The sequence below is a fragment of the Phyllobates terribilis genome, unplaced genomic scaffold (assembly GCF_046119375.1).
Source record: "Phyllobates terribilis strain yellow unplaced genomic scaffold, ASM4611937v1 Scaffold_42__1_contigs__length_11168841, whole genome shotgun sequence".
Taxonomy (NCBI): Eukaryota; Metazoa; Chordata; class Amphibia; order Anura; family Dendrobatidae; genus Phyllobates; species Phyllobates terribilis.
The window spans coordinates 3863077-3875895 of NW_027362802.1; the positions used below are offsets into that span (position 1 = coordinate 3863077).

A 12819-nucleotide genomic window follows, 5' to 3' on the forward strand; every position below is an offset into this window, starting at 1 on the left:
GTTGAAGACGGCATGGTGTCATTCTCCGCTGTAGGAACGGAAGAAAGCCTGGAATTTTTGCGCATGCTGGTGGAGTACCGAGTGACCTACCTGCGAGAGGTAGAACAGTTGAATCTCGCTAGACTGCGAGTGGATAGACAACATCATCTGAGCAGCAGAAGATGGCAGCCGTCTAGAAATTGTGAGACCAGACAGAGAAAGGGCCCCCTAAAAACAGAACAGCTACAGCTGAAATTAGGGACCTTTCAAGATGTCCTGAGAGTAGTGGGCGTGGGTTTAGAGGTAGTGAGACCTCCAGTAACTCAGGTTTGAGTGGCCCATACAAACGACCCAATAAAGTACGGGACAGTACGGAGTCGAACCAGACCTTAGATACTAGGGCATGTGAGTCACACTGCTGTATTGACCGCTGGGAGCGGGGGAGGTCTGACAAGTTTACGACTGACCGCTGGGAGTGGGGGAGGTTTGACAAGGTTACGACTGACCGCTGGGAGCGGGGGAGGTCTGACAAGGTTACGACCCGGAAATGTGACTTGACGAAGTCAATGACAATGACAAATGGTAGGTCCCTAAGGAATGGGCTAATGTCGATGACTAATGTTCCAGGGGCTGAGCAGCACAATTGTCAAGTACATGGTCTCTGTGTGAACCATGGGTTGTAATGTGATTGTGTATATTATGTGTTCAACCCCACAAATTTGAACAGAGGGGGGAATATGTAATGCAGCGCCTTGCTGCATTGCTAAAATGTCCAGTGGGTGTGTTCTGGCTGACCATGTACCTCCCCTCAGGTGACTGATCACATGACTGTGACATCAGCTCAGGTCCTATGTGCACTGAAAGATATATAAACCCTGGTAGTTTTGAAACAGGTGTGAGAGGCGTGAGGCCTGATCCCTGTGTGTGGGACACCATTCGGCTAGTGTGAGGCTAGTGTGGCCTAGTGTGGCCTGAAGAGAGAGCCAGGCCTTTTGAAGCCTCGTGTAATCCTGGTGGGCAAAGGCTGGATCCCTGGGTGTGTGTGGGATGCCAGCAGCCTTGGACGGAGAGACGCATGGTGAAGCATTAAAGCCACAGCGGTGGCAGAACCAAACTGACTGAAGCAGCTGAAACCCAGGCAAAGGTAAAAATGCTGCTTGATGTGGACATTTATTTTGTTACCTTGCTGAAGGCTGTATCTGGAGCCAAGTGGACTTATCTGTCACTGTAAAGACTCTTGGACATTATATGTGTAATATGTCGGTGAGTGTTACGGATCCGGTTGGTGGAACCTCTGTGCTACGGTGCAAGGAGGGACCCAGAGGGGCGTAACTAAGTATCAACCCAGACCGACCCTGGTTGTACGGCGGCTAACGACTCCGTGACCAGGGAGGGACCGAGCCGAGGGACCAGGTGCTACTCTGGGGACGACCTTTTAAGGGAGCAGGCGACTCCCACGGTACAGATGGCAGTGACTGACCAGAATAGCAGGTAGGCACAGTAGGCAGGCTGGCGAGCAGAAGTCTCTAGGTGGGCTGGCAGGTGGTCACAGCAAGTGACGGCAGGAGTCTCTAGGTGGTCACGGCAAGTGACAAACAGGTAACAGGCAGGTCCAGGCAAGTGCTCCCAGATGAGCGAGCTGGCAGGCACGGCAGGTAATAGGCAGGAAACAATATCCCGACACCCAAAAAGGGAAGGGTTAGAGAGGTATAACCAATTCACCCAAGTATATGTGGAGGGCACCGCTCTCCACCAGAAAACAGCCAAGATAACAGCTATTAATGCAAAAATCAATCAAATTTTATTGTACATAATATAATGTGCAGTTATACAGGACAATACGTAAATGGCTAAAAGTGAGAGGAAGAATGGGGGGAGTAAGATCACAAAATACCCAAAAAGAAAAGAAGAGGAAACCTGAGCCTAGCTGCAGAAGTGTCCTAACTGAGATATGCTTCCATATATATATGATCATGCCATAGAATATCCATTGAATTCATTATAAAATATATGTGCAATGGATATGCCAATCTCTATAAATAATACTGCCAAGAGATAGGCATGATATTCAGAGCATACATAAGTAACTCCAGTATACAAAAATATAAGAATGTCCAGTATTACCTTGAGACATTATGGTCACAGAATAAGGAAAATCTGCAGCAGGGGCAATGAGAGCGCACCTCAACTCGCGTTTCACCTGCGTGGCTTCGTCAGGAGGCAGGAAACAGGCAAGTGCTCCCAGGTGAGGGGACTGGCAGGCACGGTAGGTAACAGGCAGGCAACAGGCAAGTGCTCCCAGGTGAGCGGGCTGGCAGGCACGGCAGGAAACAGGCAGGCAACAGGCAAGTGCTCCCAGGTGAGTGGGCTGGCTGGCATGGCAGGTAACAGGCAGGTGCTCCCAGGTGAGTGGGCTGGCTGGCATGGCAGGTAACAGGCAGGTGCTCCCAGGTGAGCGGGCTGGCTGGCACAGCAGTAAGAGGCAGGTAACAGGCAGGTAACAGGCTGGCGGTCAAGACTGGTAGTCAGGCTAGCAGCGGAACCTGAGGGCTGAAGCAGAGGTCAGAAACACTGTGCAACAACTTTTGCTCGGGCACCTCCATTTTGGAGGAGGTGCCTAATATATGGGAGGTCCTCCGGCAATTGGCCAGGGACTCCTTAGGACGACGCGCGCGGCCCCTTTAAGAGAGAAGGAGTGCGTGCGCGCCCTAAGTACGGTGCCTGGAAAGCTGCGCGCGCCGGCAGCAGCAGGAAGAGCAGCGCAGGAGGATGCCGAGCGAGGAGCGCGGGGAGCGAGGAGGTGAGAGGGACGGCATCTCTGCCTGGCAGGGGGCAGAGATGCCGATGCTACAGTGAGCCACTGAGATGGACTATGTTATGTGCAGTTTATGAGGTGTAATAAACTGCTGGACTGTGAAATACCAGAAAGACATTGCATGTGTGCTTTAATTGACCCGGTGAAGCGAGTGTCCCCCAGCATGATGAATAGCGCTGCCTTACAGATGTCAATGTGGTACTGCAGTATTTAGAATAAACAATCGGATGATCGCCGGTTCAAGTACCCTAAGATTATAAACTTTAACAAAAATAAAGTTAAAGTACAAAATTTAAAAAATATATATATATAAAAAAAGTAAAAACATTCAAATTAACCCACTCCCCCCTCTCCATAAAAAATTAAAGGGGTATTCCCATTTCTAAGATCCTATCCCAATATGTAGTAGGCATAATAATAATATTAGCAAATACCTCCAATTAGAACTGTAGTACAGTTTTTCTGATTCGCTATGTCTCTTTCCTCATGTGCAGGCATCGCAGAACCTTAGGTATTCATGGTTACGACCACTAGCAGTCAGCTAACTAACTCTAACTACATAAGTGGTCATAACAATGGATACCTAAGGTCCTGCAAATGAGGAAAGAGAATGAGAAAAACGATATTACATTTCTGATTGGAGGGAGGTATTTGCTTATATTATTATTATTACACCTACTACATATTGGGATAGGATCTTGGAGATGGGAAAATCCCTTTGAGAAAAAAAATGTATATACATATATTTCTATTGTCATGTACTTATAATTCCAATCTATCAAAAATATAAAGTCAATTAACCCGACCATTAAAATAGGTAAATAGAAAACAAATTAACCTTGCCCTTGTGGAAGTCACTTTGTTAGTGGCAATACATGTCAAGAGCTTGTCTACCCTGCTCTGCATTTGCCTTCTCCATGATTTTCTCGTTGTGACTGAGATTATATACTTGCAGAGTTGTTTTAAGAGCATATAGTCTATTATATGTAAACCAACTCTCATATATTTATTGCCCATTACTACAATGGTGCCTTATGGCACTGTGCTTGTATTTTTTACATTATTCATATTATTTTGGTTTTTCCATATTAAAGGAAACTATTTTTCCATAGTTAATTTATACTTTTTATCTTTATTTCTACATTTTACACCTTTTATTTCAACATTATGCTACATTTGGGCTGGTTGTTTTTCAATTTTTGCATATTGTAAATCCTGCACTTTACCTTAGGACCATATATTATTGTTTGGTACAACTTCATTGAATTATTACTTTAGATGTATTTATTATGTGGCTATTACAAACTTTGGCGTATGTAACATGCTGGTGGGTTCATCATAGAACTTAGGCACTGTAGTGTAATGCAGAGCAGAAGGGAGTGTATTCCAGGGACCACTGATACTAGTCAATTGTGACTTTAATTATTTTTTAATTTTTTTTGTCTTGGGATAGTTAATAAATACTTACCTATTTATTAGTGATCCTTGCTGTTCGCGCACTGCTTTTACTTGATTTTTGACAAAAAAAAAAAAACAACACAAGAATTGTGTTTTTTCGTTCACCGCAACTTATCAAAAAGTGATAGGAGAAGCTACCAAAATTTTGTATCTACCTCAAAATGCTATCAATAAAAAGGGCAAATCACCACAGAAAAACAAACCCTTTGGGTATGTGCACACTGTCCAGAGCTTCCTGCGGCCCCGACACAGTAGAGTAGCCACCTCTTGCTTCCGCTCATTTTATATGCAAATGAGCGGCTACATTTTTTTTGTCCTGCTGCAGACAGAAAAGTGAAATCATTATGGGGTCTTGGGAACATAGTGACAAAAACATTTATTTTTTTTTCTACACTTTTTACATTTTTACCATACAATGAATACTGTTAATAAACACGAAAAGCTATTGTATTTTATTTTTTTTTTCAATTTTGCTGCACTTTGAATTTTTTTTCCCAATTTCAAAGTACATTAACACCTTTCTGATTTTGGGCATAATACTACGTACATGTGCCCTGGGCCTTATTGACCAGGTGCGTATTATTATGCCCTAGCTTTAATGTGGCACCGCGACCAAAGTCGCAGTGATCGCATTAAATTTCATGCACCATCTTACCTTAGGGTAGATGGTGTTGTCATCCTGGGGGGTGTCACCGCCCCCCCCAGCAACCACGATCGCTGTGATTGGCTGTTCAATTCTGAACAGCCAATCACAGCATTTCACAGTGTTTCAGGGAATCAGATTGCCTGAAACATTGATGTGCAGCCTAAGATCGGTGCTTTAAGAGCACCAATCCTAGGCTGGTTCCTGGCAATGCCAGCCATGGCCCCAGCCCGTTCTGATTGGTAAAATCGATGTTGACATTGATTGCACCAATCAGAGCGCGTGACTGCACTGTGACCAGAAGCTAATCGTCCTATGACCCCCCTGTGACTGCCCTGTATCTCCTCACAGTTGCTGAGGATTTGTACAGGGCGGTCACGCTGTTGATCGCTGCTGTGCTGGGGCTTGTGGTGCCACAGAAGCCTTTGTGACACCACAATCCCTGCTGATCTCTCCTCATCCATCCTAATCCCCCACACCTCTTTTTGCCCCCATCCTCATCTCCCCTTTCTGCCACCGAGCGCTGATCAGTACTTGATCACTTGATTTTTGGCATTTTTTTTCCGTGCACCCTGGAGCAGCCGAGCGCTAATCAGTGATTACATCAACGTCCGTGCTCGCTGTTTTCCAGGACGTTTTTTTTGTCCCTATCCACCCCCCCACTTTTCACCACCTCCGTGCGTGCATCCTGCAGTCGCCAAGCGTTGATCGGTGACACAAATCACCGAACAACACTCGTGCTTACTGTTTCACACTTTTTATTTTCCACTGAATTTTTTTTTGTACAGGGCAGTCATGCTGTCAGGTTGTGCACTGTGCTGGGCCTTGTGTGCCCTTAGATACCTGTGACACCACAAACACTGCTCCTGCTGCGACAGAAGACATCAGACAGAAGACAAGACAACTGTAAGTAGATTTGTTGATCCCTCCTCATCCACCCCAATCCCCCTCTCCCCTCTTCCTCCCTCCCCACTCTTCTGTTCTGCCACCAAGCGCTGATCAGTACTTGATCCCTCAATTTTTGACAGGTGTTTTTTCCGTGTGTCCAGCAGTGGCCAAGCGCTGATCAGTGAGTACATCACTGAACCGCACTTGTGCTCGCTGTTTTTTACTTTACGCAAAAAAATTGGGGCTAAAAGATCATTTTGTGGAAAAAAAAATGTTTTTTTTCATGGCTCTACGTTATAAACTTTTGCGAAACACTTAGGGGTTCAAAGTGCTCACCACACATCTAAATAAGTTTCTTAAGGGGTCTAGTTTCTAAAATCTGGTCACTTGTGGGGGGTTTCCATTCTTTGGGCACATCAGGGGCTCTCCAAATGTGACATGGCGTCCGCTCTCAATTTCAGCGAGTTTTACATTGAAAACGTCAAAGGGTGCTCCTTCCCTTCCAAGCCCTGCCGTGCGCCAAAATAATGGCTTTCCCCCACATATGGGTGTCAGTGTACTCAGGGGAAATTGCACAACAACTGTTGAGGTCCAATTTCTCCTGTTTCTTTTGTGAAAATAAAAAAATTGGGGTCTAAAGTAAAATTTTAGTGAAAAAAAGTTAAATGTTAATTTTTTCCTTTCCCATTCGATTAATCGCTGTGAAGCACGTGTAGGGTTAATAAACTTCTTGAATGTGGTTTTGAGCACCTGGAGGAGTGCAGTTTTTAGAATGGTGTCACTTTTGGGTATTTTCTGTTATATAGACCCCTCAAAGTGACTTCAAATGTGGTGTGGTCCCTAAAAAAATCGTTTTGTAAACTTTGTTGTAAAAATGAGAAACCCTTATAACTTCCAAATAAAACAAAATTTTGGTTCCAAAATTGTGCTGATGTAAAGTAGAAATGTGGGAAATGTTATTTATTGACTATTTTGGGTGACACATCTGTCTGATTTAAGGGCATAAAAATAAAAATTTTGAATATTGTGAAATTTTCAACATTTTTGCCAAATTTATGATTTTTTCACAAATAAACTCAAGTCATATCGAATAAATTGCGTCATTCAAAATTGCAAATTGCCCCGCAATGAAACAAGCCCTAATATTTCTGCATCATAACTGATAGTTAGGCCTCTTAGAAAAATGGAGGAAAAACATAAATTGGCTAAACAGGGAAGGAGTTAAAAGCTACAGCTTGGCATACACAAAAAAGCCCTCATACTGCTCCATCGATGGAAAAATTTTAAAAAAAGTCATAGGTCTCAGAAAATTATGGCAAAACACTATTTTTTTTTACAAGGTTCTGAACTTTTCTATTTAAAAGTTTGTGTCTTGCTTTTTTGTGCTGGCTACTCTACACTGGCTATTCACAGGGGAGGTCCCATTACTGACCAGTCCAGAACTTCTAAAATCATTATGCCATTACCATTATAAACTATGTTGCTATTCACATTTTTTCACGGATCATGTGTGTGTCCAAAACTCACAGAGACATGTCCTTCTTTTCTGAAAGCACAAATGAAAGGGGCCAATACAAGTATATGGGTCTGTGAAAAACACGTACAGCACATGGAAGCTTTGTAATTTATTTCTTTGTCCATCTGTGAAAAACACTGATGATACACTGATGGTAAAAACAGACACACAGACCAAGCACTGATGGCAAAATTAAACACAGGGACCATATATTGATGACACACTGATCCAAAACACAGATGACACTAGTACTATTTTTAAACAAGGATGTGTGAATGATACCTTATTGTTAGTGCTAATTTTCTTTAATAGCTATACATTCCTATAATAACTAAGAAACTAGTGGATTGTAACAAAACTGGCCTGTTTAAATACACACTTCTACTTTAACATGTATAGCAAATTGAATCTGAGATTTATGCTACTCATTTTCAGAGATATGTTAAGAATATGGTTAAGTTTTCACAGTTTATTCCTATGCGCTGATTGACAGCTTTTCCCAGGGCAAAAAATGGAGAATCAGTGGCATAAGAGAGAGCCTGCACCTCACAAATACAGAGGTCTACTGAGCTCATGGTGATCAACTCACACTGACAGAATAGGTAATCCTATTAAACCAACCCCAAACTGACAAGTCAGGCTATTTTCTCATTTTCTCACAATAAGATTTGGACAGTGTTTCATATTGAAGATATTCTGAAGCATTTCTGCTCCTATTACTTGCATTTTTCGAAAAATAAGCAATATAAAAAATAAAAAAAAATCACCAATAACTCATCGTTGCAACGTAGCCCAAGTGGTCATTTAGGTATTTCCATTTAGGGAGGTGTGGCGATTAAAAAAAACTTAATTCGGGAGTTTAATTTATTTTTTCTCCATGCAGTGTTTACTGTTTGAGCTAATAAATTTTATATTTTATTAAAATGGACTTTTGTGGATGCAGCGATAGCAAAAATGCGTATTTTTTATTTTTTCTTGTTTCATTATTATGAAAAGGAGAAAATTGGGTGATTCAATTTTTTTAGTATATTTTTAAAAACTGTATTAAAATTTTTAGTATTATATGACTATTATTTAATAGTCATAATACTAAAAATGGTAATACAGGTACAGTATATAAGTACTCAGTGCTCCTACTAATGATAATGATTATACATTTTTTTTAGAAAGTAAATTTTACTTTCACTGATCTTTTTTGGCTTTCGTTATTTCCAGCCCATGTGCAGACTTTGCATACCATTGTCTAGCATCCATTGTAAATCAGGCGTGTGTCACTTACCGGAACACGTGTAGCAAGTAATCCCATTACTCCTCCATATACGTGCCACAGTAGGTGCATCGAAGCAGTACTTCTACCTATTTCTACTGCTGCTACTCCTTTCTACACTGCAATCCGAAAAGCATTGGTTTGGTTCGGAATTATTTTGTATATATCCAGTTATACCAGTGCTATTGTGATACTGTTGTGATAGTATAGCTACTTTATTACTATAGAGTATATGGTAGATAGTCCAATATTGTGCAATATTCTGCACCATGTGTTATATACATACTCCATGCTTTGGAGCTTCATATGATGTATACTTCCAATGTACAGTACTCTCCTCCCATGAATGTCTAAAGTGTTTTTACTCCATTTATACAACTGAAAACCAATAGCGATTTGTTCTTGATGATGTTGCTCTTTTTCCATGCTTTGTTGCTTCACACCACATATGCGTTCTATGTCTCCTTACCTTGATATATTATGTTTCTGTATTATAGTGAGTCTATGGAGGGTCTGAGGTGTCAGACCAAAATGGCACTGAGTTTCTAATTTGGATTGCTTTCTAATAAAAGATTTTCATTTTCCCCCTTGGCTTGCAGAGTTCTTCCTCTTCATTTTATTGGAAATATAGTGGAACCCCTTTCCTGTACTGAGCCCCCGAGAGTGCTTTAGGGCCATTATTTATCTAATAAACATTATTAGTAACATCATGAAACATTTGCATTTATTTTTGTACTTATTGTGTAAGCAAAATATGTAACATTTTCATCCCACAACCCTGTTAGAGGAAAAGCAGGACTTTTCATTAGTTCCAAGGAATTTCTAACTTTTACTGTCATAGAAAGCAATGGAATATGCTCAACCCTTGAGAGGAAATTGAAATAATAAAGATCAAGGGCAGACTTCCACCAAGTAAAAGTTTGTTTAAAGACTCAATTTCCTCCTCCCCTAATCAGGGTAAAATTATAATGTTGAAATCTTGCCAGGGAATCAGGAATAGTTTGTTGTGACCTCTGATTTCACAGACAGAATTATTCTGTGTAAAACGTTTACATTTCATTTAATGTAATGAACCAAATGAGAAAATCAATATACTGGGGGAAGAATGAATGTCATAAAAATGATACATATTCTTGAGTTCACTTTGGTCATGAAGCTATTTAGCAGTTTAATTAAAATCACCACACTATTGGAAGGATAAAAGCCTGTGACAGCTTCAAATTCATGACCTAGTAAGACGTTCAACAAGCAAATTTACATAGGAGCTACAGTGGGTATGGAAAGTATTTAGACCCCTTTAAATTTTTCACTCTTTGTTTCATTGTAGCCATTTGGTAAATTCTAAACAGTTTATTTTTTTTTCTCATTAAACTACACTCTGCACCCCATCTTGACTGAAAAAAAACAGAAATGTAGACATTTTTGCAAATTTATTAAAAAAGAAAAACTGAAATATCACATGGTCATAAGTATTCAGACCCTTTGCTCAGACACTCATATTTAAGTCACATGCTCTCCATTACCTTGTGATCCTCCTTAAGATTGTTCTACTCCTTCATTGATATCAGGCATGCAGGGTGCATAGGCAGGCAGCGTATATAGCAGACTGCAGTGCATATAGCACAAGAGGCTCCATTCCAATTCTGCCTTATGCTGCTGTTAGATATTTCTATACAAAGAATGCTTTTCTTTGGATCCTTATCCTCATTAAAAAGCAATCCAGAGAACACCATTTTTTTCTGCGCCATTTGCTTGTTGGCATTGCAGAATACAGCCAGGTCCTTTCCATATTAGAGCGCTAGAAATCCAGCTATTTAAAACTGTGTTTCCTCCATCAAACAGATCACATATATATTGTCAGAAAATACTGCCATTTCTGGCTTCCATTAAAACTTTCCTTTAGTGTGTCATTGAAGCAATTCACAGCAGTTTGCTGTTCAAACTACTTACCTACAGGCCAGGTATTTAAAACTGTGTTATCTTATGCAGGGGCATTTATGCATTTAGCATTTATGCATACTTTATCAAAGTGCCATAATTTATCAAAGTGTCTCGGCAGTTAGATATGGCATTTCTAATATTCATCTTTCTTCTCTTCTTACAGGTATATATTTCTCACTCCTCTACTAAGTGTTATCTATTCTGAAAACTGCATTGTGCCTGCATGTTCCTTGCAATGCTCTGCAGCTAATCACTGGTATATATTTCTCACTCCTCTACTAAGTGTTATCTATTCTTAAAACTGCATTGTACCTCCATGTTCCTTGCAATGCCCTGCAGCTAATCACTGGTATATATTTCTCACTCCTCTACTAAGTGTTATCTATTCTGAAAACTGCATTGTACCTCCATGTTCCTTGCAATGCTCTGCAGCTAATCACTGGTATATATCTCACTCCTCTACGTTGTTTATTCCATGATACTTTAAGGTCACCAAACTTACTTTACCAGTTTATGATCCATGTAGAGTTGCCAGTCTGTTTTTTTTTCTGCAGTTTTATGGTCTCCTGTTGTGTTTTAAGCTAGTTGATTGATTGCTAATGAGTTAAATCTGTCTAGATCTAAGCAGATACTTCCCTATATATTGAGACATAGTCAAGGGGGAGCATTTATGCGGGGGCATTTATGCATATAGCATTTATGCATACTTTATCAAAGTGCCATAATTTTTCAAAGTGTCTCGGCAGGTAGATATGGCAGTTGGGCAGGGCAGGAGACAGGTAAGACATGCAAGACAATCAAACAAACTTGCTTCCAGGTCATCTGTTTTGCAAACAGTATTCACCATTTGTATCTGTGCCATTTATATTCTGACTGCTACAATCATCCACATTCACCGTTCTCCCATAAATTCTGCACACTTCATCCATATTAACCCCTCACTCCTTTCTTCTCCTATGTACAGCTGTCATGCTCTCTTCACAATGTTATACCACACAGATCCATTCATTCCCACCATACATCACAGGAAACGCTCTCACAAATCACTCAACCATCTGCTCACTCTCTGTATCTTCCTTCTCTTAGTCGCAGATGATATTTCCCCTAATCCAGGACCCTCCAGTAATAACATTAAGTCTTTCCCTGTTACATTCAGTAACCCTGATAATCTCATTAATATTCCCTGCATATCTTCTGTCTCATTCAACTGTGGAATGCGCGCTCAGCATGTAATAAACGTTCTTACATCCATGACTTTTTCCTCTCTAATTCCCTCAACCTTCTTGCTCTCACTGAAACCTGGATCCAGCAGTCGGACACCACCACCACTGCAGCTCTCTCCTATGGTGGCCTACACTTCTCTCACACTCCGAGACCTGACAACAGATCAGGTGGAGGTGTTGGTCAGCTTCTTTCAACAAAATGTACTTTTCAGTTTATCCCCCCAGTACCCTCCCTTATAGTCCCTTCTTTTGAGGCCCACACAGTCAGACTCTACAGGCCCTTCTTCCTGCGAGTGGCGGTTGTCTATCGCCCTCCAGGTCCCTCCCGTCAGTTCCTGGATCACTTTGCTGCCTGGCTTCCAAATTTTCTATCATGCGACATCCCCACAATAATCATGGGAGATTTTAACATCCCAATTGACGATCCTCTTTCGCCATCTGCCGCTCACCTTTTATCACTAACCTCCTCCTTCGGCCTTTCACAGCTTGCTAATTCTCCTACACATGAGGACGGGAACACATTGGACCTGATCTTCTCCTGGCTTTGCTCAGTACATGACTTTACTAACTCTCCCCTTCCACTGTCTGACCATAATCTTCTTTCATTCTCTGTCAAGAACTGTGACTCTACTCAAGACCCCCCCACTTTCCACACTTATAGAAATATACGTGCCATTAACACCCAGAAATTTATGAAAAAGTTGCAATCATCATTGGCCCCAATCTCCTCCCTCTCATGTCCCGACTCTGCATTGAAGCATTATAACGAAATAATGCTCTGCGCCCAGGATGAAGCCGCACCTCCTACACAAAGAACAATTCAGCATAGACGGCGACAACCCTGGCACACACCTCAAACACGTCTTCTCCAGCGGTGCTCCAGGTGTCCTGAAAGGCTGTGGAGAAAATCTAATCTGCACGAAGATTTCCTCCATTATAAATTTATGCTGAAAACATATAACTCTGTGCTTCACCTCTCCAAACAACCTACTTTAACAACCTCATAATCTCACTTTCCAATAATCCTAAATGACACTTAGACACGTTTCATTCTCTGCTCAATCAAACAGCACAGGCCCCGATCAAAGA

The 12819-nt window shown here is 41.4% G+C and overlaps 1 long non-coding RNA gene across 1 annotated transcript in view; it reads right to left on the minus strand.

Moving 5' to 3' along the window:
- Positions 1-1922: 1922 nt before the first annotated feature.
- Positions 1923-12819, minus strand: part of LOC141191435 (uncharacterized) — a 113706-nt gene continuing 102809 nt past the window's right edge. Inside the window, exon 3 of the long non-coding RNA XR_012265422.1 lies at positions 1923-2529. This is a non-coding gene — a long non-coding RNA (uncharacterized lncRNA). The remainder of the gene's footprint in view (positions 2530-12819) is intronic.